General features: G+C 43.4%; 1 protein-coding gene across 6 annotated transcripts in view; it reads right to left on the reverse strand.

The window, feature by feature from the left end:
• LOC119861738 (LIM domain containing preferred translocation partner in lipoma) overlaps positions 1–23259 on the reverse strand; it is a 523166-nt gene that overhangs the window by 149052 nt on the left and 350855 nt on the right. The window lies entirely within an intron of this gene.

Below are 23259 nucleotides of genomic sequence, written 5' to 3' on the forward strand. Positions count from 1 at the left end.
CCTAGCGGATTTCGCTAGCCTCAGAGCTCACTGTGACCCTCCACATAACCCTTCTTTCTCTAGAGACAAGGGTCACAGTCTATTGAGCCATTTTCATCATAAGCCAGCGAGGGAGGTGAGGAGAAATTATCCTTCCTTGCACAGTCTCTGTTGTCTCCCAGTGTCAGTGATTAAACAGGGGGCAAAGGTGTGTGTGTGTGGGGGGAGCCCATGACCACCCTCTACTCCGGGCTCCAGCCCAGGGACCTAATAGCATCAGCTATGGTAGCTGACCTTATAGAAACATGACATGTACAATTCCCTGGGCTACTTCCCCACAGCAGCCCTCACTTCCTCAAGCTCCACTTCCCCCTTACCTCAGGGCCTCCTTCCTTGTGCCTGATATGGTGTGTACTACTCAGCCTCTCCAACCGCGCAACTTCCTCCCACAGCTCCTGACATGCACCCCCACCTGACTGACTGGGAGGCTTTTAACTAGTTTCAGCCAGCCCCTGATTGGCTTCTGGTGTCCCAATCAACCTAGTCTTCTCCCTGCCTTCTGGAAAGTTCTTAATTGGCCCTAGGTGTCTTAATTGACCTGGAACAGCTGCCATTTCACTTAACCTGGTACCAGGGATTTGTTTAGCCTGGAGCTAATATATCTATCTCCCACTACTTTTCTATAGCCATCTGGCCTTACCCCGTCACAATACAAATATAAAGCCTGGTTCTGCTCTCAGTTATGCTGGTATGAATCTGGAGTGATTGCCATGAGGTCAAAAGATATAAATCAAGTGTAAGCGCAGAGTGGGGCCAGCAGTCCTGAAGGCTTAAGTTCTCTGAATTCAATGTGATCAATTTATAAGGAACAGGACTGGGATTCAAGAGACAATGGTTCTGTTCACAGCTCTGCCATGGATGTGTTGTGAGATCAGGCCTGTACCTGGGACTCAGTGGACAAAAGCAGAATTAGTGAAACGGTGACATCACAAGAACTGAGCAATAGACTGAGGGGATTTTAGGTCTCATGTGTGTAAAATATTTGTTGTTTTGGTTAAGACCTATTTAACCCCACTGCCTAATGAAAAGACACTTTTGCTGATGATCCAACACAATCAAAAAATGGTGGGAAAGTTCTTAAAATTCACCTCGTTTTCCTCTTTTTCTTTTAAAAAGTTTATACATTTTCCCTGCTTTCATTATATAGAGGAAGAAGCAGAAAATTGAAGAAATGCAATTTTTAAAATTTCTTTTGCTTGTCACTTTTAAATTGGTCTTAAATTGGTCTTTGGGGGGAGGGATAGCTCAGTGGTTTGAGCATTGGCCTGCTAAACCCAGGGTTTTGAGTTCAATCCTTGAGGGGGTCATTTAAGGATCTGGGGCAAAAATAAGGGATGGTACTTGGTCCTGCTGTGAAGGCAGGGGACTGGACTTGATGACCTTTCCAGGTCCCTTCCAGCTCTTAGATAGGTATATTTATTTATTTAATGGTTTTCCAAGATTTTGTTGAGCTTTCTGAAGGAGAATGAATTTCACCCAGAATCAATTCTATAATCTAAGAGTCAATTTCAGCCTTAGCGGAGGCAGATGCAGTCCTTGTTGAAGTGAATGGACCCCAGGCTGGTCTACAGGAAGGCTGCATTCGACTTTAGGCAAATAGCTGATCCCACAGATTACCAGTCTTGTATGCGTTGTTACCAAACCCCAGACACCAGTGGAAAGAGGGGCTCTATAGAATTTATAGACCCTTCGTAAATTGCATACTTAAAAAAAACATTCAATCTCCTGTACACAACATACAAAGAAAACCAATAAAAAAGAATAAGAAAATCTCAAATTCCATCTGCCATTAGGCAGAGAATTTATGAAGATTAACTAGGATAGGGGACTTAGGTGCAAACATTTCCAAGTGTGCTGTAGCGTTTTTAAACAACTTACAGTTGCGGAGGCAACTTTGGAGCAAACCCCAATTGCGAAGGAGTCACCATAAACAAATGTAGAAAGAGAAAGGAAAATGCAGCACACACCTGACTCCAAACAAGTGAGAGAGGCGAAAGAAAACAAGGCAGTAAGCTTCAGCTGGAGAAAAATACTGCTGACTGTATTTAACCCCTGACCTTCCAAACAACCATGGGATTCCTGGGAAGGACAGTAAAGTGAGCAGGGTGGAAAGATGCGGGAGTGAGCATAGAGAAGCTATGGGGAGGAAGTGTCTCAGGGCCTTGCAGGTGAGGAAAGGAGCTTTTTTGCTTACCTAATGAGAAACTTTGCTGCCTGATCTATTGCACCCAGTGAATGTGGCATTTAAGCTTGAGCATGCTAGAAACTTGCCAGTTTTCCCACGTATTTTGTTCTTGTAAATGAATACATGTCCACTTACTGTAATGGGATGAAAGGGTCGAAACGCAGCAGAGCCTAAGTACAGTACCCCCAAGAAAGTGTTTTTTGCGGGGCAGAGTGGGGAGAAGCTGGATAATGTTTTAATGACAATGGGCTATTGGAGGAGTGCGGAAGTGGGAGAGGCCCTGTTCACCAAACCTGTGCACAACTTCTGGGTTTGAAAAACAGGCTCTGAGAGAAGATAATGAGGAACTATGGCAAAAATACAAGTGGAGTTTAAATCTACACGAAAATTCGACAGTTTTAACCCTTCCAACCCATAATATGGGACTTTTTTCCCTTTTTTATATAACTTCATTTAGTGTGTTGATTACAGACCTTCTTCTTCCACCACCGCCCCCGGAGGCCAGAAACAAGGCAGACTTGGTGTTTCACAGGGAAAGCACTCTCCATCCCAGACAGCACCCTGTGCCTGTTGACTGGGGAGATATAGTCCAAAAAGGGCCCAGAATGGAGACCAGATGAACAAAGAAAAGAGCACAAGGAGCAGCTCTCACTCTCGCAATGTGGTCTAACCATGGTTAGAGCAGGGGACCGGGAGCCAGGGGACCTGACCTATATTCCCTGCTCTTCCCGAGTCACTCTGTGATCTTACACAAGTAACTGAGGGGTGTACTGTGTCACTCAAACCACAGCCAGCATTCAGATGGAGGAAATCTGCACCAGGAGGAGTCACCAGAGGCATTCAGCATGATTCACCCTGAATTCCTCTGGCAGTGCTGGGGGAAGAGGGGGCAAAACCAATTAATAGGGTGTGGTCAGAGAAAGGGGGCAGGGCTATGGCTTTTTGGGGAGTCTAGCACTGCTGAGAGCACAAGGGCTCCTTGGGAGCACAAAGATAAGTCCTGTGTCTGTCTGTTCCCTGAGCTGGGGCAGAAGGAGAAAAGGTCTCTTGACCCGCACAGGGCTGGCCACTATCTGGTCTTCAGCATCTCTGGTTACACACATGACTATTCACCAGTGTCTCAGCCCTCATTCTGAAATAGGGGTTCTCCAGGTTAAGGTAACACAAAGGTGGTAAGCCAATTGGAGCTGGGGATGGTGCAGGATTCTCTCTCGGGTGGTTCATATTTAAAGGCATCGCAGAAGAAGGGATTTGAAGGAGGAGAGGAAGGTGCTCAGATACCAAGGGGACATGCGTGATCTAGACAGCCAACGGCAGGCAGGTGAGCTAGGTTAGATGCATTTGTCTATGTATATGTGGGTGTGTCAGCTAGACAGAGAGATTACTATAATGAAGGGGACAGTTCCGCACATACCGTAAGCAGCGGCCCATGAAGGAATGAGTGGAGAAAAAAAGAGGGCTCTTGGAAGCTTATGTATATATCCCCCTCTTTCCAGCAACTCTTGCGTGGCCTGCTTCAAAAGCAGCACATTTGCGAGTGACCAATCACACCATAACACACCTGTGGCATTTGCTAAGGCACTTGTTTCCATACTAATGCAGGCTATTCTGCTGTTTGCGTACTAGGGGAAAGCACCTAGTGCACTTCGCAAATGCAAATTACGATCTTGTCCGTTACCATCACCTCCTCCTTGCAAATTAATATTGCAAAGAGAGAGTAAACCAGAAACCCCACATGCTAACAAACAGAGTTGAAGAGAGAAACAAAAGCAGGAAGGAATTACATTCAGAACCACTTCTACTGTCAAAAATAAAACAAAATCAGTGTTTTTTTTTAAACAGGGGAAAAACCCAACAGCCTTGTTAAACACAGATGGAAGCAACCTAAATGTACTGCCTCATCTATGAATGAGTTAGTCCTGCAGCAGAAAGATGAAGTAATGGTCACAAAATCAAGTGAAGCTGCATTCAGTGCACAAGGGGAAAAATACTTAAGTAGACAATACCTTGGTTTAGGTTAAGGGAATCATTTTAATCAGCAACTACAGTCCTGTCTCTTTAAATAAAGTGAAAGTGTATACATTTCTGCATATACATCAAGAGTTTCCATGTACAACAGATAATCAAGATGATACAATGTTGGCTGTACAAAGGGTTCAGGATGGCCTGAGAAGCCTGATTTTCAAAGTTGCCTATTTGCACTTCTTAGGGCTACCAAGATGCATTTCCAAAGCCTAAAAGTCTACGTGAATATTGACTGTCATACAAGTTATTTATGCATGCTTAAATTTAGACTAATTAGATGTCTCACTTTGAAGAGTCCTATCTTCATTCTTAGGTGCCTAAATACCTTTAAAAATCCAGCCCAAATAATTTACAGTCTAATAAAAACATGTTAATCCAGTAGATTGATTTATTCTCTATCAAGATCCCACTGCAAATTTGTATTTCATTCCCAAGAAACGCAAATGTCTTTATGGCATGCACTGTACACAAATCAGCAGCTACACTCATATGGTACAGCTGTATTTGTGTGGATACAGCTTTAATAGCTAGCTACCCAGGCAGCAGCCAGGTATTTGAGGAGTACTCCCAGACATTTCACTGAAAGACAATCATGGAGAAGTCTAATAGTCTTTGTCTCAGGCTGGATTGAAAAGAAGGGGCGCAGGCTTTGCATATGCCATGAAGCAACCAGAGGAACACTAGATAGTTCTCAATTTTATTTCTTCTCCCCTATTGCCCCCCTCTGCATCTGCTGCACAATTCACGTGGGTCAGATGGGGAGGAGGGGAGTCATCATCATGGTCATTACTGTTTCTGCTAAAAATTTCTTGTGGACTCGGACATGACTTTAGATTGAAACGTAAGGAAGGAAGTGATGGAGGAAGGAGGATGACAACAACCAGGCCTCCAGCCCTTTATCTTGGAGGAAAACTTTCAGCTATTTACAAGTGCAGAGCAAAAACAGACAAAAATCTTAATTCTGTGCTCAACACATGGACCAAATGATGTGGGCAAATCACAGTCTTCCATTTACAGCACTGCATTCGTTCTGGAGAGGTAAGCTACATCTAAGAAGTGCAGGAGCCTACCAGGCTACCGCTGTAACTTCATCAACAGACCCAATTTGTTCCCAGTGTACCTCTGGTATGGTCAGTAGCATTATACCAGGCATGAATTGAGCTTATCTTCTTTGGGTCCAGATTTATTTCAGATTTGTTTTCCCCTGTGATGGATTTGCGGGTTCCAAGAAAACATTGCCACAAGACTATTCCTGCTTTGAGCTTTTTGGGTGATAAACTATCACTTAATATGAATGAGGAAGATTATGTGAGAGATGGCGTGGCTTCTGAAGGAAGGACATATTAATTTGGAAAAGTAACCTGACCTAGTGACCATGGAATTACTGGTGTAAAAATGATTGTCCATATCTGAATTGTCGGATCTCAAACTTTGCCCAGAAAGGTTCCCAATTTCATTATCGAAACCAAAGCAATATTTTAGCCACTGAACAGCATAAGGGATCACGGTGCTATCACCTTTTACATCAAATCAACACACAAATAGTTGACCTAAATACTTTTAACTTTGGTAGACAACAAAAGGACATCGCGTTAGTTTAATTCATTGAGAAATCTTGTTATGATTAAAATGGACCTGTCTCGCAAATCCACCAGTCTGGTTCAGCTGAGCTGAGCCATCTACCATAAATTATCTACAGGAATGCATGACATTGCCACATAAAAACAAATACTTTGATAGATGTTGGCCAAAATGCAACAAAGGTTGTTAACCATAAACATAAACAACTAAACCTTTCATCAACTCATCTTGTGATATTCCAATAACTTCCATCCCTTATGACTGCAAAGAGAAAACAGAGCCATTTTGGACTCCAGAACAGTGTGGCAATGGCTTTCTACATTTGCTAAATTTGTGGCTTATGGGCTCAATAGTAAACATCAAGAACTGGCATGCCAGAGTCCGGCCCCCATCGTTTCATTCATTGCTCTGAAGGCAAAACCGCTGAATACAACCCAGGAACAGATTACCACAAACGGGATGAAGTGATACCACGTGAACAAGTCAGTACATGCAGAGGAATGGAGAAACAAGTTCAGGAACATGGGTTTTGCAGCAGGATGTCAGTTTAGCAATGCAAGGAGACTCATAGCAGCACGATGTTCAGCAACGAATGTTGTACCTTGCTTGGCATAGGCAAGTAATTGCTTTGCCAGCCACAGGTGAAACTCCCCACCCCCATATAAGCAAAGTATTGGTAAGCGAAGTATTTTTTGACTGTTGCTATTACTAAGCATAGCAAAGCTTATACACTTGAAGTATCATTATTAAGCCATCCTCAGACTTATGAACTTTTCCTCTTATTGCTATAATATGATATTTATAGTTGAATGGAAATAGGATTCAAGATACTGTAGTTCATAGTTATGATGAGGGTGAAAAGGAATGTACAGAGAATGCAGCTATCCCTATGACTATTTGTAATGAACATATGAGCTACAGAAAGTGAGAGTATGTGTGTATATATATAAAACAGACACCCAAACCCACACACCCCTTCTGAAACAGTACTGTAGAACTTAATAGAAAATTATAGCATTTCTTTAGGGGTTTTAAGCCATCCCACAGAAATCTATAGCAGGCATAGATTCTATATTAAATTCTACAGAAGAGTCATTCTCCCATCTCTTCTCACCCCACCCCACCCCACCCCCAAAAAATTACAAAAATGAAATAATTTTCCACTAAATTCTGTAGGTTTCTTTTTAAAAGAGAAATTTCTATAGAACATTGTTGGTTTCATCCCCTTTAAACTTTATATGGCATTAAAATGATATGTATTTACCCACATGAAGATAATGAAATACATATATACTCATACAGCACTTGCTTTGAGTTTTTATTACTTAATTTCATATTTCTTGTTCAGGATTCCATTTATTTGTAATATCACTTGCACTTAATTTTAAATTTATTCATATTTTCAAACTCAAAGAGCCAATTGCTCCAACTTTTAAAAAAATCATCTTTCCACAAAAAATCTGAATGATGATGTTGTCTCATCACTTCCTGTGCAATCATCTGTTTTTGTTCTTCTTTTCCATACTTTCTTGCACTCTATGCAAACAGGAGTGCAGAAGAGTAAAAGCAGCAGTGGACTAGCCTGTGCTCATGTAACATCTACTTTCTTAAAGTTCAATCATGGTAGTGAACCGCTCATCTGCCAATACTGATAGTGAGCTACAAAATTATTTGAATTACTAGCATGAATGGTTATTTTTTTCTTTTTTACCCAGCGTGAACACCCATCTTTTCTGTTGACTGATGATTTCCAGCCTGCAAACCAGATTAGAGTATCGTAGTTTGCCCGATGGCTCCATTTGATTCTAGCCCACTGCTTGTGTAAACGGTGTTCTTTTACTTAACAGCTCTGTCTATGTTATCACAGAATTTTAATGTCCACAATGACCTCAGTTTCCAAGTAAGAAATTCATAAGTATATCTGATTTGAAAGAGTGTGTGTGTGTGTGTGTGTGTGTGTAAACAACATATAACTTATACACATAATTGAACATGTGGTGTAGAAATTTTACATATTGGGATGAAACCATATTATGGTGTCTCTAGCCTCTGTTGTCAGAGGGTGGAGATGGATGGCAGGAGAGAGATCACTTGATTATTACCTGTTAGGGTCACTCCCTCTGGGGCACCTGGCATTGGCCACTGTCAGTAGACAGGATACTGGGCTGGATGGACCTTTTGTCTGACCCAGACTGGCCATTCTTATATTCTTATGTTAATTTAAAATTCAGAATAGTGTTAAAACGAATCTGGGAAAATGAAGGAGAAGCATAATTTTGTTACAACACAGAATACCATCTAACAAACAGTGATACTCAAGTAAAAAGCTATCTAGATACTTAGAGAACACTGTTTCTTTATTAAATTATATGGGAATTATGGTCATTTCCTAACAATTTAATAGAAATGGCCGATGAATTGAGCTGTAGCTCATGAAAGCTTATGCTCAAATAAATTTGTTAGTCTCTAAGGTGCCACAAGTACTCCTTTTCTACTATTCAATTTGTTGCTAATAAGGTTTTTACTTAAAGACACATTACTTTGATAGAAATGTAGCACTGGTCTGGTACTTTTGTTTTCCAGACATCATATCAACCTAAAACGTCTATGTAAAGTAATAATGGATTCATTGCCTCACTAGGCTTGGCTCACTTGGAGATTGCATTATCAATTAATCTAGTTTTCCTAAATCTGCCCAGGGAAACAAAATCTACCCACTGGCAATTGTAATTCTAATACAAAAAACCTAAGAGCTCCTTCCCATTTGTCTTCAGAATGGAGACATGAATTTGTCAGACGGGTGCATATTGCTGAATGAGGTGACTACTTATTCTGAAAATCAACTTTTTTCCAGACCACTTAATATCATGCCTTAGTTTAATAGCCGGTTTCTTTATACACTGCACTTCTCTCAGCTCAGCAGCTTTTTAAAAAGAAGTCAATTAAACTTCAGCAATGATGACCTAATGAGCCCTATTCAGTAATGATTTATAATTTTCTTCACTGATATTGTTCTTAAATCAAAATCATATCTCAAGACTTTTGCTTCATGACTACTGATTGAGCTAAAAGAAAAGGAGTACTTGTGGCACCTTAGAGACTAACAAATTTATTTGAGCATAAGCTTTTTTTTTATTTGAGCTGTAGCTCACGAAAGCTTATGGTCAAATAAATTTGTTAGTCTCTAAGGTGCCACAAGTACTCCTTTTCTTTTTGCAAATACAGACTAACACGGCTGCTACTCTGATTGAGCTAAAAGTCTCAGGGTGGAATTTAGCTAAGAGCTAGAATATTCTATAACACCTACAGTACTTGGGTTACATTTAAAAAGACATATCAGGCCAGATTATGAGCTCAGCTACACCGGTGTCAATGTAAAGTAAATCCATTGACTTCAATTTACTTTGGTTTTACATAGGTGTAACTGATCAGAACCCGGCTCATTGTTCCCTATACATTCCCCACCTCTCTCCCCCTGAAATGTATTGCAGGTTTCTATGCAAACTGTAATGAACCTCATAGATAACACCTCCTCTAGGTAGTAATTATCATGCTCTGCCAAAAAATGAACAGGAAAAAAGATCTCGTCTTTTCATATTGCTGTAACCTAAACCAAAGCAAATGGAATTTATAATCTATGCTAAATATAGGGTGCACTGGCATCAGACTGCAGCACCTCTGAGAAGTGAATTGAATGCATAATAGCAATGGTATCTAACAATGAATCTCTCTAGGTCAACCGTTTATTGGGACCCATACACAATTACACAAAACACTTTTGCTCATGGAATTCAAAACACACTATCTAATTTAAGACAGAAATTCTCCTCAGCCTCCATTTCTTTTACATCAATGTATGTTGTTTCTACTAAATTTTTATTTATTTACTGACAATGACATCTAAATTATACATTCATGTGGTAGCTGTATAAATATATACTGATGGCTATTGGGATTTATAGCCTAACTGGTTTTGACATTTTAAACTTCACAATTTGAAACAATGACTTTCTAGCCCAGGGGAAGAAGCTTTGTGACTTAAAAGAGTAGAGATTCTAGCTACCTGAGCAGCTTGGCTCCCACAATGTTCTAACAAGAGACAGGCCCCATCCAAAGACCCCAAAACTCTGAAAAACACTGGCTCCAGAGCCAAGCGTTGCAGCTTTCATGTACATTTGTCTTGGGCCAAAGCAAAACTCCTGATCTGAACATTGGGGTGGGGGGGTGTTTAGGTTTGGAACCATTTCTAGCTCACACATGTCAAAAATTCCTGGCATCCTAAGAAGTCAATGAATCTCTCCTACTTATAACCCATAAAAATTCACTGAGAGACCCGGTCATTAAAAGACAAAGCAATGCCATTTGATAAGCTTTCAGAAATGTAATTCTAGTCTTTGTGGACTCTTTGAATTCTCTAAATGAGTCATGGGCATCTCTGTGGAACTGTAAAAAAACGAAGGTTAAAGCAGATTAATTCCCTGCCCCCCCCCCACCCTTTGAATTTATAAGTACAGCTGTAAAGTGTGGTTTGCCAGAGAAAAGATCTAGCTGCAGAGCACAGCTTCTCTTGCCCTGACCAAGAAAGCTGTCCGCGCCCAAAGCTCACCTTTGCCGACAAGCTAGAGATAAACCACATTAAAGAAAAACATAATTTTTAAAGCCTCACAGGGCGAGTGATGTAAAAATCAATATTCCACTTAAACGGCACAAAGCGGGCTTTGTCAAAGACCGAAGGATCAGGGCCACGCTATAGTGGCTGGGAGGCAGGTCAGCCACAGGACACAACGGACAGGAGGGAGGAGAAAGATCAGGGATATTGTACCAGGAGCAGGGACAGGAGAAATAAGACCCAAAGCAATCAAAGGGTTAAAACAAAGAGCGATCAATGAAAGAGGCAGCCCAGGTAGCTTTGAAGGTCAGGTTGGAATTTCTGTCAGGTGGAGTGTACTGGTGAAATTTACCCTATCCCCCAAGCCTCCCTAGGGCCAGGGTGAGGGGCTGCCCATTTACGTCTCCTCCTGCCCATGGGCCAGAACAGTCACTGCACATGCTCTCTGCTACCAGCCAGGAGGTTGCGGCAACTTGATCCGCTCAGCCGCAGAGCACACAGGCCCTTCCCTCCTCGCCTTGGCGGTCCCGTCCTCACAGCATCTCCCTGGTGCTTCTTCCTTGGTGCACAGCTCCTTGGGTGAGCCCTCCACAGCAAACTGCGACGTTCGCCCCAGTGCAAGGAACAGCATGAGGCCCTGTGCTCCAAAGGAAGCCATTAACACAAGACAAAAGTAGGGCTCGAGCCCACCATAATCTTGCGTGGGCTCTCTGCACAGGGGTGAGATGCACCCCAAAGCCTTGCAGAAAAGTCTTACTGAATTTAATAGAAAACAGGGATTTTCTGGAGTTTCGACAGGCTTTCTGCACCATCCTATGGAGTTATAGCCCTGCCTGGCAATTCTACAGGATGGTGAAAATAAACCCAGAAAGGAATTATTCCGTGTTCATTCTATGAGCCAGATCCTCAGCTCGTGTAAACTGTTGCAGGTCCATTCAAGTCAGAAAAGCTATACTAATTTACACCGGCTGAGGATATGGACCTATAGATTTTAGAGTAATTTCCATAAAATCCAGTCAGTGTTACCAGTTCTTGTTTCAAGTCTAATAATATTTGGAGCTTTTCTTAAAGCCCCAGATCTTGGAATCACAGGATTACTTGAGACTCTTTCTTTCTTTCTAAAGCTTGACAATCTGCCCAAAGTGACCCCTAAAGCTGTGGTTCTCAACCAGGGGTATGTGTACCTCCGGGTGTATGCAAAGGTCAACAAGGGGGTACATCAACTCATCTAGATATTTGCCTAGTTTTACAACAGACCCCATAAAAAGCACTAGCAAAGTCAGTACAAACTAAAATTTCATACTGACAATGACTTGTTTATACTGCTCTATATACTATACACTGAAATGTAAATGGAATATTTATATTCCAATCGATTTATTTTATAACTATATGGCAAAAATGAGGATGTAAGCCATTTTTCAGTAACAGTGTGCTGTGACACTTTTGTATTTTTATGTCTTATTTTGTAAGCAAGTATTTTTAAGCGAGGTGAAACTTGGGGGTACACAAAAAAATCAGATTCCTGAAAGGGGTACAGTCATCTGGAAAGATTGAGAGCTACTGACCAAAATAGTCAAAAGTCATAAGGAAAATAAAAAATGAATCCCAAATTCAGGATATTTCTTTGGCTTTAAATCATTAGATTTTTTTTTAAACTCATGATTTTGCACAGTCTGACGTGAATTTTTGAACAGCTGGGATTGGCAATACTGAACTCTTTTACATTTCTATTGGTTTTATCCCTATCAACTTCTCTTGGACTTTTCCACGAGGCAAGGAAAGAGACTGGAAGAATGAAGAAATAAGAGGGTATTATTAGAAAAGGACACATTCTGCTGTCTGTTCTTTTGTGGCAATTTTTTTTAAAAAAAATCCCTACTGCATTGTTTCCCATAAGTGGAAACAGATTTTCTTTCTTAAAAACATATTCTTAAACAGAAAATCTCCTTAGTCAGATTCAGCAGCAGATTAATCACTTTTGCAACCCACAAAAAAAAAAGTTTTCTGGAAAGCATAACTGTCTGTAAATGACAACATTACTCTCTCTGCTGCTAAGACGCCTACAGGTTCTCTCACTTCCATGACTCAGCACCAGAGAAAAGAAAGAGAATAAGGAGTGAACTTTCCTATTGAACAAAAAATGTTAAAAACAGCACCCACCTCCCCTGAAAAAAAAAAAAAAACCTTGATGCAAAACCAAACTCTCTGTCCATCAATCTTGCTCCCATTGAAATCAATTACAAATATCCCAAAGACTTTAAAGAGGAGTTGGGTCAGGCATCAAAATTAAAATGCATGCAAATATTGGAGAGCCTTCCTTCCCCCCCTTTCTCCAAATGAGTATGTCTGTTTCAAGAAAGAGGAATTTTATCTCCGTTTATCTCCTGCGTTGGTCTAATTTGGTAGACAAATGAGTTGAAATTTTGCTTGTCTGAAATGAAAATTTCCAGGAGTTCTAAAACAACCACAAAAACAAATCACAGAGACTGATGGTGAGAGGAGGGGAATTTTATTGGGACTTTCCCTAGTGCAGTATGGTTGTCCTCTGATCTAGCCATGTAAACAGCTCACAGATTAAAGGCTGCTTTAGAAAACGGAGTCAGCAAAGTCTCTGCTTTTTTTCTCTGGACACTCCGGGGGCAGACCCTTTGAATCTAAGGGAAATTCTTAGCTGGGATGAAGCTGTGAAAAGTATACTGAGTGAGGCTCGTACACTGGGTGGCTCTTCACATGCCTACATGTGAACTCACGTTGATGCTGTGGTGACAGTTGTCTCGGAAACGCTGACACGAGATAGGGAGAGTATCTGGGTACCTCCTATGCTACCCCACCACAGTCCCAGCATACAGGGTGGATGGGACCCTAGTTAAGAGGGCAATATTGGTTTGCCTACCAAAGAGAGACACTGTGCAGCCATGGGGAGAAAGAGCTGACTTCGCTACCCAACTTTATGGGGGCACAATCCTAATTTGAGTTCCATTCCCAATAGTGTCTTCTACCATCTGCAGAGGGGATGGGGTCACCTGGAACTTCTGCTCCTGAATGCGGCCAATGCAGCTACCTCTGCCAAAGGCCTACCCCAAATGCCTCCTTGATGAACTGCCCTCTCTATTAACATCTGGGTGAACCCTCCTGGAGTCCCTGTCACTAGTTGATCTCTACACCAGTGGAGTTAACCCAAGGAGGGATTTGGCTCGTTCCTGTGTGATCATTTAAACCTTTTCACACTGGAAACCATAAACGAAAGACATTAGCCATTAAAGTTGAAATTTAAAGCATCGCCCTGGGGTAAAGGCTTTTTCCAAGGCACTAACACTATTAGGTCTTTAATCTTTCCACTGTTAAGATTAATGTACTGTACAATATATATGAACACTGTCAGCTTGCACATCATCATCCCAGGCCATCTATGCAGGGGATATTGAAGAAAGAAAGTGTAGAATCCAGCCATCTGTAAAATCCAGCAAAAGCAAGAAAAATAATCTCTTCCTTTATTCCGTTGCTGAGAGTACAGAATTTTCTGACCAGTCTTTGGGAAAAAAATGCTGAGGAACAAGATGCTTTGTTCATGAATTTCAGATAATCTAAAGGCAGGTCACAACCATCATCACACCATGGTTCTGAAGCCACCACACCCAGACACTCTGTATTTCTCTCCTGAGCCTCATGTCTCAGGCAGAGCACTGATCCCAGAAGAGCACCCTATGCTGCCTGATGTATGACCCGGTGGCAAAGGGAATGCTGAGCAAATGAACTGGGGCTATTGCTCTCCAGCTCTAAGGATAAGAATCATCAGACTAAATGGACCAGACATTTCCTCTGCCATATTCAGAGCCCCTAATTTTTCACAGCCAAGTGCCTTGAAACTTTGGAAGGTAAGGGAGAGCCAGTAAAGGGTAGTGGTAAAAGTAACAGACACCATGCACCAACACACACACGGATTCTCACTGATTGTGCACCCACTGCCACAGACAATATGATTAATCCCAGAGGACACCAGTGATTTCACATTCTGTGTAGGCAGAAGACATCAATTGCTTAGGACAGCAGAATGTTTAGAGACTTGAACAGCAACACCTATCGCATCGGGTGCTGATGAGAGTGAGATGAAATGGCATGATGCTCTGAATCCAAACGGCCCCACCTAACCTCTGTATTTCCCAGGAAAAAACCCCCTTAGAACAATATAGGAATTAACAGTAGCAGACCTGAGTCCACTTCTTGAAGCGTGCTGTTTCTCTGGCGACTTACAGATTTCTAGGGCCAAATTCACCATCATCACATCGGCTTAGGCCAGCCACAATACAATGAGGCAAGTACCTAACTATTAATTGTTACAATTATTCCACCACCCAAAATATTCACAGATTTCTTTGCAAAAGGCTTAAATTCCTGCTCGGACACCTGGATAATTCCAAACTAATCATTAAAATACTAATTGCTTGAAAGCAACACAGCTTGCAGAGAGATTATAGACGTCTAGGTCTGGAAGGGACCTCGATAGGCCATCTAGTCCTGTCCCCTGCACTTAGGCAGGGTCAAGTATGTTCTAGAACAGTGGCTCTCATCCTTTCCAGACTACTGTACCCCTTTCAGGAATCTGATTTGTCTTGCTTATCCCTAAGTTTCACCTCACTTAAAAACTTACAAAATTGCTTAGAAAATTAGACATAAAAATATAAGTGTCCCAGCACCCACTGTTACTGAAAAATCACTTACTTTCTCATTTTACCATATCATTATAAAATAAATCAACCGAATTGTAAATATTGTACTTACATTTCAGTGTATAGTATATAGAGCAGTATAAACAGATCATTGTCTGTACGAAATGTTAGTTTGTACTGACTTTACTGGTGCTTTTTATATAGCCTGTTGTAAAACTAGGCAAATATCTAGATGAGTTGATGTACTGCCTGGAAGACCTCTTCATACTGTCAGGGGTACATGTACCCCTGGTAGGGAACCACTGATCTAGACCTGCCTTGACAGGTGTTTGTCTAACCTGTTCTTAAAAATCTCCAATGATGGAGGTTTATCCAAGGCTCTCAAAAACACTTTAGCAACTATAATACCTTTTAGCCTTGAACATCCTTGTCAAGTGGAAAGTATTTTTCCCTCGTTTTACAAATGGAGAAACTGAGGCACTGGGAGGTGAAGTGGTTGTTCATGGGGCGAGAGTAAATTTGGAACAGAACCCAGGAGCCCTGGTGACTCCCAGTTCCCCTGCTCTAACCACTCAACCATATCATAAGCACAAAGACAAGATCATCGGTTTGCCAGCATTTTTCCTCCAGAGCCTGGACAGATGGTGCTGAAGGGATTTGAACTGCATTGTTTGAAACACTATCACTGAGAAATATGTTCAGAGATGAAGAGTCAGATATAAACAAAATGGCTTATTTCAAACAAGTAAAAACGTCTGTGTTTGCAGGAAACTTACAAGGAGGAAGAGCTTACATTCCCCCCGCCCCTCTTAGTCCTTTTTTAAGTGGTGTCTGGAAATAAACTCATCAGACAGCGGAGCTGCTCCCTGTATCACAGTGGCAGATGGCAAGCAAGGCTCAAGACTCAAGTTCTAATTCAGCAGAGCTGCGTGGTGAATTCTGCAACGAGGAAGAAACAACACAACATGTGCAGGCTGCTGTCTGCATTCATATAAATCGCTGTCTGCTGCTAGCAGCACAAGTTGTTCTGAAAGCAAGAGTCAATTGCCTGTTGCCTTATTTCTGTACATTTCCTGCAGGGGTCTCACTCAATAAGCGAGAATAAATGTAAGGGTGAGAGTCCCTATTAGGAGCAGCCTTGTCAGCATCGCCCAGCCAAGCATTTACGTCATCAGCATGCCAATTTAATCAGACCTGAGCAGTGATACTATAAATGGATTACCATGCCAGCTAGTGTGGTTACCGAGGTAACTCAGCCTTTTGTGCCATGGATACAATCGGCTTAATGATCATCAAAACCTCAGCACAAATGAAACAGAAGGAAAAACCTGGCAGGGCTGAGGCATACACAAGCCCCCCTGCCCCCCTCCCCCCTCCCAGCCGCTTGCTGCAATGAAATTAAGTGCTGCTGTGATTTGTATGCACAGCATTCCCATAGGGAACAAGTAAGTAAATAGAACCGGCGGAAATAATTAATATGGGCCTGCGACTAATGCCGTCAGCGTTACTTAGTCATTTCACAAACAGGTTTCAGAGTAGCAGCCGTGTTAGTCTGTATTCGCAAAAAGAAAAGGAGTACTTGTGGCACCTTAGAGACTAACAGATTTATTAGAGCATAAGCTTTCGTGAGCTACAGCATCCGATGAAGTGAGCTGTAGCTCACGAAAGCTTATGCTCTAATAAATTTGTTAGTCTCTAAGGTGCCACAAGTACTCCTTTTATTTCACAAACAGTGGATGAGAGAGAAAGATGCTCCACATGCGCTGAGCAGCTCACAGGGAACTTCAGGGAAATATCTGCCTGCTGCCAATCAGTACTAACTCTTGGTCCTTAGCTCTCACAGCTCTTTACAAAGGTGGGTCAGTGCCATTATCCCCATTGGACACACTGGGGAAAGTGAAGAAGGGAGAAACTAAATGACTCGGGCGCCATGGTCATGCAGAGGATCTCTAGCATGGTTACATCACTCTGGTTTCCAGACAGCCAGTCCCATGCTGCCTCCCTGGACAAGTCACAACCTGATACGCCCTTCACATAACACAAGAACCAGGGATCATCCAATGAAATGAATAGACAGTGAGTTTAAAACTAACATAAGGCAGTACTTCTTCACACAACACACAGTCAACCTGTGGAACTCCTTGCCAGGGGATATTGCGAAGGCCAAAAATATAACTGGGTTCAACAAAGAATGAGATAAGTTCATGGACGACAGGACTGCCATTGGCTACTAGCCAGGATGGTTAGCGATGCAACCCCATGCTCTGGGTGTCTCTGAATCTCCAATGGCCAGAAGCTGGGACTGGATAACAGGGGATGGATCACTTGCTAATTGCCGTGTTCTGTTCATTCCCTCTGAAGCATCTGGCTCCGGCCACTGTCAGAAGACAGGCTCTTGGGCTGGATGACCCAACGTGACTGTTCTCATGTTCTTTGCTATCTATAACACCGCTCCACATGCTACTCACCTATTCTGTCCCTCCCCCACCCCAGCTCTCCGATTCTGGTGTAGCCTGACGCCAACATGCGCACGTCTGCAGCAATCAGCTTGGCCAGTGCCCTTCGCTGGTTGGAGAGCTCCACTTCAGCACCATCTCCTGTGCCACGGGGAGCAGGGAGGTCACCAAAGAACATGCTGCCTGGAGGCATGCAGAGAGAAGCTGAGCGAAGGGAAGGGATCTGGATGGGGTCCCACACAAGCTACTTCACATAAGGCCCCACAAAACCTAGAGCCAGCCTTCTCCTGGCTCTTTATCTTGGGGGAAACCCTGGCCCACTGGAGTCAATGGCGAAGATCCCTTTGATTTTAATGGCAATGAAATGTAATCCCTCAACTCCTCTAGCTTTATACACAATTTAGCATGACGCTTCCCGTGGATGCTGTATACTGGCATATTTTCATGTCCAGGTGCTGGGAGCCAACTTTCCCATGAGAAACACACTTGCAGAATCTGGTGGACAATGTCATCGTGCACACAAATGCCAGCACATGTAACTGATTGTAACATGCAATCCAGCAACCAGAGGACGCCCATCTGAGGGATTGCATCCACAGCGGGAGAGACCCTACAATGCTGCAGGTGTGTCTTTAGGGGGCTTGTTGGAAATCTGGGCTCAGGGTCTGAGTCAGGACTGTGCCACGCAACAAGACTTAGGAAGAGTCGGCCAGCGAGAGAGGTGTGTGCATGTGGTGGCAGGTGGAAATGTTAAAAAAAGAAAAAGAAAAAGAAAGCTTTGCTTTGTTTGTCTTTGAAAATAATGAACACGAGGAAGCCAAAGGCAAGGGAGGTTAGCAGCAAATCAGCCAGTTGACTGTGCTTTCATGTTCTGGGCTCACTCAGGCTGACAACGTTTCACTCACTGATGCCTCAGCTAGAACCACCATGGGATATGTTCAGATCAGCCACAGGAGCAATGAGAGTGACCCTTCAGATCCGGGCTGCTACTTAGTTGTATTATTGAGTAGGTGTATTACGATAGCGCCTCAGAGCTCCGGTCATAGACCCAGACCCCACTGTGCTGCTAGCTGCTGTACAGACACAGAATGAAGATGGGCTCTGCCCCAAAGGGCTGACGATCTAAGGATAAGACAAGTGACAGCAGATGGATACGGATGGCAGAGCACAAAGAGCCAATTAGTCAGCATTGGTCAGCATGATAGGCAACGCTCTCAGCTCGCCAGCTGCCGAATGTGACTCCCCTGCAGTCACAGTCCAGAGACAACAGGTTCAACTCAGTGGGACATCAGGGTGAGTCTGGTGTGTTTGATGGCACAGCCAGGAGTAATGGGTTTATTGCACAGGGATCTGCCACTGAATTCTCAGTAGCCTATCGCAACAAAATACCTACTGACTGTGGTGTGGCAGAACCTAGGGAAAAATGCCGGGTTGGCTGATGAAAAGTCGTAATTTGCCCACCACGGCTGGAGCACGGAACAATGGCAGAGCAAGCTTCCCCCACCCTATCCCACCAATGGACCAGGTCCTGCAGAGCTTTGCTCTGGGCTTCAAGGGGTGCAGGACCATGCCCAACTCCCTGACCCAGAATAATACCTTTTTGGCATGACCGTAAGCTGTTTCCATGGTCTGTCCAATCCTTGACCTCTAGAGCTCGCTCTTGGGATTGGTTTTGTGATGTGGACATTTCCCCATAGGGCACTTGTCGATTCCACAAGGAATGGAGCATTCTCAAAACAAGGACTGGTGAAATCAAGGGTTACTCCAGGGGAGGAATTCTAATCTGATGCTGTGTAGTGGCAACAGAACCACAACTTCTGTGCAGCGTTGAAGGCCCTTTATGTCAGAAGTGCTGGCTGACGGTTGTGCACAGTGGCAGATTCTTGGCACCATCTCTCCCCCTACACTGTGGATAGCAGGGTGGGCCCACAGATCTGGGCTCACCTCTTGTGAAGGCTCTCTGAACCTTCCCCCCACCCGCACCGAGCAGAAATGTACTAGCCCCTGTGAGGAATTTACAATGCATTTATGGAGAGGTAGTTAAGCAGTTCCCTAAGGAGCCCTTTTTAGGTAGGATTACAATAGGTTATTTTTCACGGGGGGGGGGGTGAATCCTCCCAAAATGACACCAAGTTACTGTGCAAAATGAATCTCTTGGCTGGAAAAGATGATGGGATGAGAACAAGGATTTAATGACCTGACTTAGCCCTTCACTTTCAGCAAGTAAGCATGTCTGCACTGCCTAACATCAGCATGAGACAGTCAAAGGATAAGCACTCATGAACCAGAGGGCAAACTGCAACACGCCAGACCCCCGGCCCAGAAAACATTAGCACAGTCGGAATGAAAAAAAAGAAGCCCTCATGTTTGTTTAAAATTAAAAATCTGCATGCCAGCTTGAGACACTGTGATACTGAAGAGACAGAAAGACCCAACAATTAAACACTGAAATACTGTTCTGCAATCAAGTGAAGAAAAAAAGATTGGCAAAGGGAAATACTGCTATTCACAATGGAATGCATGTCTCCACAGGAGTGGCTTTTGTGTTGTCTGCAAATGAAATCAATGCCCATTTGGGCTGAGAGAAAGCCACGACATGGACATGATGGCTTTAGCACATATTCTGTGTTCCTTGGACAGGGGATGACGGGAGGATGTTTGCACATACAAGCACCTGTCTTACAAGTGCTTGAAACTTGTTTCAAAGCCAAGTGGAGCTCTGAACGCTTGCAGGATCAGGGCCAGGACAACACCACTCTGCATATGTGGAACTCCTGTCATCTGAGCCTCTCAAATAATTCATCCTAACAAATACCCTGGCAGGCAGGTATGGATTATTAGAGCCATTTTACAGCGGAGTGAGCTCTGGCATAGAGAGGGCATGACTTCCCCTCTGGCCACAGATCAGATCAGCGAAAGAGCTAGGAATAAAACCTAATTGTCCCAGATATGCCCTAACAACAACACTTTGCGTTTCCTCAGGCAAATAGCACATGGGGGGTTGAAGCAGCGACTGCACGGGGAAAGCAAGAGGGAAAAGGGTCCGTGTAAGATCCAGAATAAGCTGCAGAGAAGTAAGGTCACTGGGTTTTTTTATTCTGTACCTATGTGACAAAGGGACACTTGTAGGGTGACCAGATGTCCCGATTTTATAGGGACAGTCCCGATATTTGGGGCTTTTTTAATATGGGCTCCTATTACCCCCCACCCCCGTCCCGATTTTTCACACTTGCTATTTGGTCACCCTAGCCACTTGAGCTCGTATGGTGGCGCAGGGGGTTCTGTCTGTCTCATTATGGCTGCAGGGGGATTAGATCTCCAACGGGTTTAAGGAGAGTGATGAAGCAAGTTTGAGACTGATGGTCCAGACAAGCACGCAACAGCAGGTCAAGGAAAACAAACAAAGTGGCAACCTTATGCTCAGCAGAGAGAGGCTGAGCGTCACATCCAGGACCGGTCCACACGGGAAAGTTTTACAGATAAAACTTATCTTATTTCGGCACACCTCTGTATGTGTCTACACTCAATTTTGAGTCCTGCTGGTGAAACCTGGATGTTCTGTCGGTGGCTGAAAACCCCTCCCTGAACGACGTACCTGGTCTACCACCTATGCGTTTTACCGGTGCAATGTCAGCGTGGACACTGGACTAGTGTACCAGTACACACAGTCTGGTAACAGTTTCAGTTGTCAGAGGGCTGGGCAGCAGCCCAATCTGGGGAGTTAGAAAAGCAAGTCAGACCTGTCCATTTGCTTATGGATATGTACACAGTCTCCTATAGCAAGCCTCCGTTTTAGGCCCTGATTCAACAAAGCACTTAAGCATGTACTGAAAATGTTCCATTGACGTCCGTGGGACTTAAAGCACATGTTCAAATGATTTGCTGGATCAAAGCATTGGGGTAGTCTGCAAATTACAGCCCCTATTTCTCTGACAAGAGAATGAACTGTCAAAAGTACTGAGCATCCCCCTTGACTTTCGTAGAAGTTACAGGTGCTCAGCACCTCAGAGAGACCAGACCCTTAATACCTTCCTGCAGCACTCAAGTCAAGGAAGCACCAACACCATCTACCTTCTCGAATATTTTTCTTCCTCACAGCTGGGTGGGGTCACAGTTGTTACAGCAACACACCGCCCTGCGTAACGGCTCCATCTAATTACAGGTGTCCAAACACCATTGAAAATGGAATTAGGTGTTCGTTAAAATCTACAGCACACGTCTAACCTATGTCTCATGATGTGCTTGTTCCCTAAGTCACAAACTTACATAACATATGCTGGGCCTAACAGGTCCCCTTTCTTTCCTTTTAAAATGTAGTGCTGTGGAATGGTGCCAGACTGACTGCGCCCTAGAGACCCAAGTCCTCTGTCTCTCTCTCAGCAGAACAGGTACAGAGCGGCCAGTGCCAGCGCATGTTCCCCGGGGCTGCTCCACCAAGCTCCTCTAACCCTCTCTGGAGAGCACTTTTCACAGCCCTAGCTGGATTTGCTGTTATCCAAATGAGGTGCCCTCATTTGCAAACAATTGTAAAAGGATGAACTTCTTCTAATTAGGAGCAGCTAGCGGCTCTTCTCACAAAGCTTCCCTGCTCTTATTCATTATTAGTAGTATTATTTCTGTGACCATAGTGTCTAGAAGGCTCCAGTCACGGACCAGAACCCCTTTGTGCTTGGCACTGTAAAAACAGAACAAAAAGACAGTCCTTCACTCAAAGAGCTTCCAGTGTAAGTAAATCTAATCTGAATAATGAATATGGATTCTCCAGTTACAATATTTCTTAGCCCTTACGCTCCTCAAATCAATGAGAGAAAAGGAATTATCATCAGACTGAATAATGGTAAGAAATTCAGTAGACTGATCGACAACCCTCCTGTACGGTAACTTGGAATTCTAAGACACCAGCCCAAAGCAAACAAACCAGGCTTATTTATTTAGTGATTCACAACGGACAGCATAAGAATGAATGAATGATTGTCTTATTCCTTAGAACTGCTCTTTTCCAGTCACTCCTTTATTGACATTTTGTGGCCAGCAAGGGTGACTATCAAAATTAACACTTGCTGGGTGTCTGTCATTGCTGTCCACACACAGCCCAAATGGCGAGTCTTCTTCCCATAATTGAGTTTGTTTTGCTGTCGTAAATTGGCCTAATCAACAAGAGCTGCATTATTTTGGCAGTTATTTACTCTCGCTACAGCATATTATATACTTGAAAACTGTGCCAGCATTACCATGGTGTCTGTTTTGTACCACAAAACTGGTGGATAGAGAGCCTGCTGCCTTTGAAATGTCTACTCTGTTGGTAATCTCCCTGGCTTTGTGACTAAAGGTGGGAAACAAAACCTTCAGTAACTGCACATTTACAAGCCTTTGCGGACAGATCAATGGCAAAGAGGTGATGAATGTTACAGGGAAGGCAGAGTACCCTCGTGTGTGTATCATGCACAGAAGGGTGACAGATTGATGGGAGAGCGATTCATATTCACACTGCTAAGCAACGCCAACTGAGCGCTACATGGTGGTTTGGTAACCACAGCTGGGGAGGTGGGCCTGGAAGGCAGCGTATACCAATAGCTGCAATGCCTCTGGGGCAATGGTGCCTACACCTCCTTTTTAGAGGTGCAGTGTCTTTCAACACTAGTTTAGGCTGACCAGCTGGTGTGGAAAGGTTTGAATCTCAGCGCTGCAGCAGGA

The sequence above is a fragment of the Dermochelys coriacea genome, chromosome 9 (genome assembly GCF_009764565.3).
Source record: "Dermochelys coriacea isolate rDerCor1 chromosome 9, rDerCor1.pri.v4, whole genome shotgun sequence".
Lineage (NCBI taxonomy): Eukaryota > Metazoa > Chordata > Testudines > Dermochelyidae > Dermochelys > Dermochelys coriacea.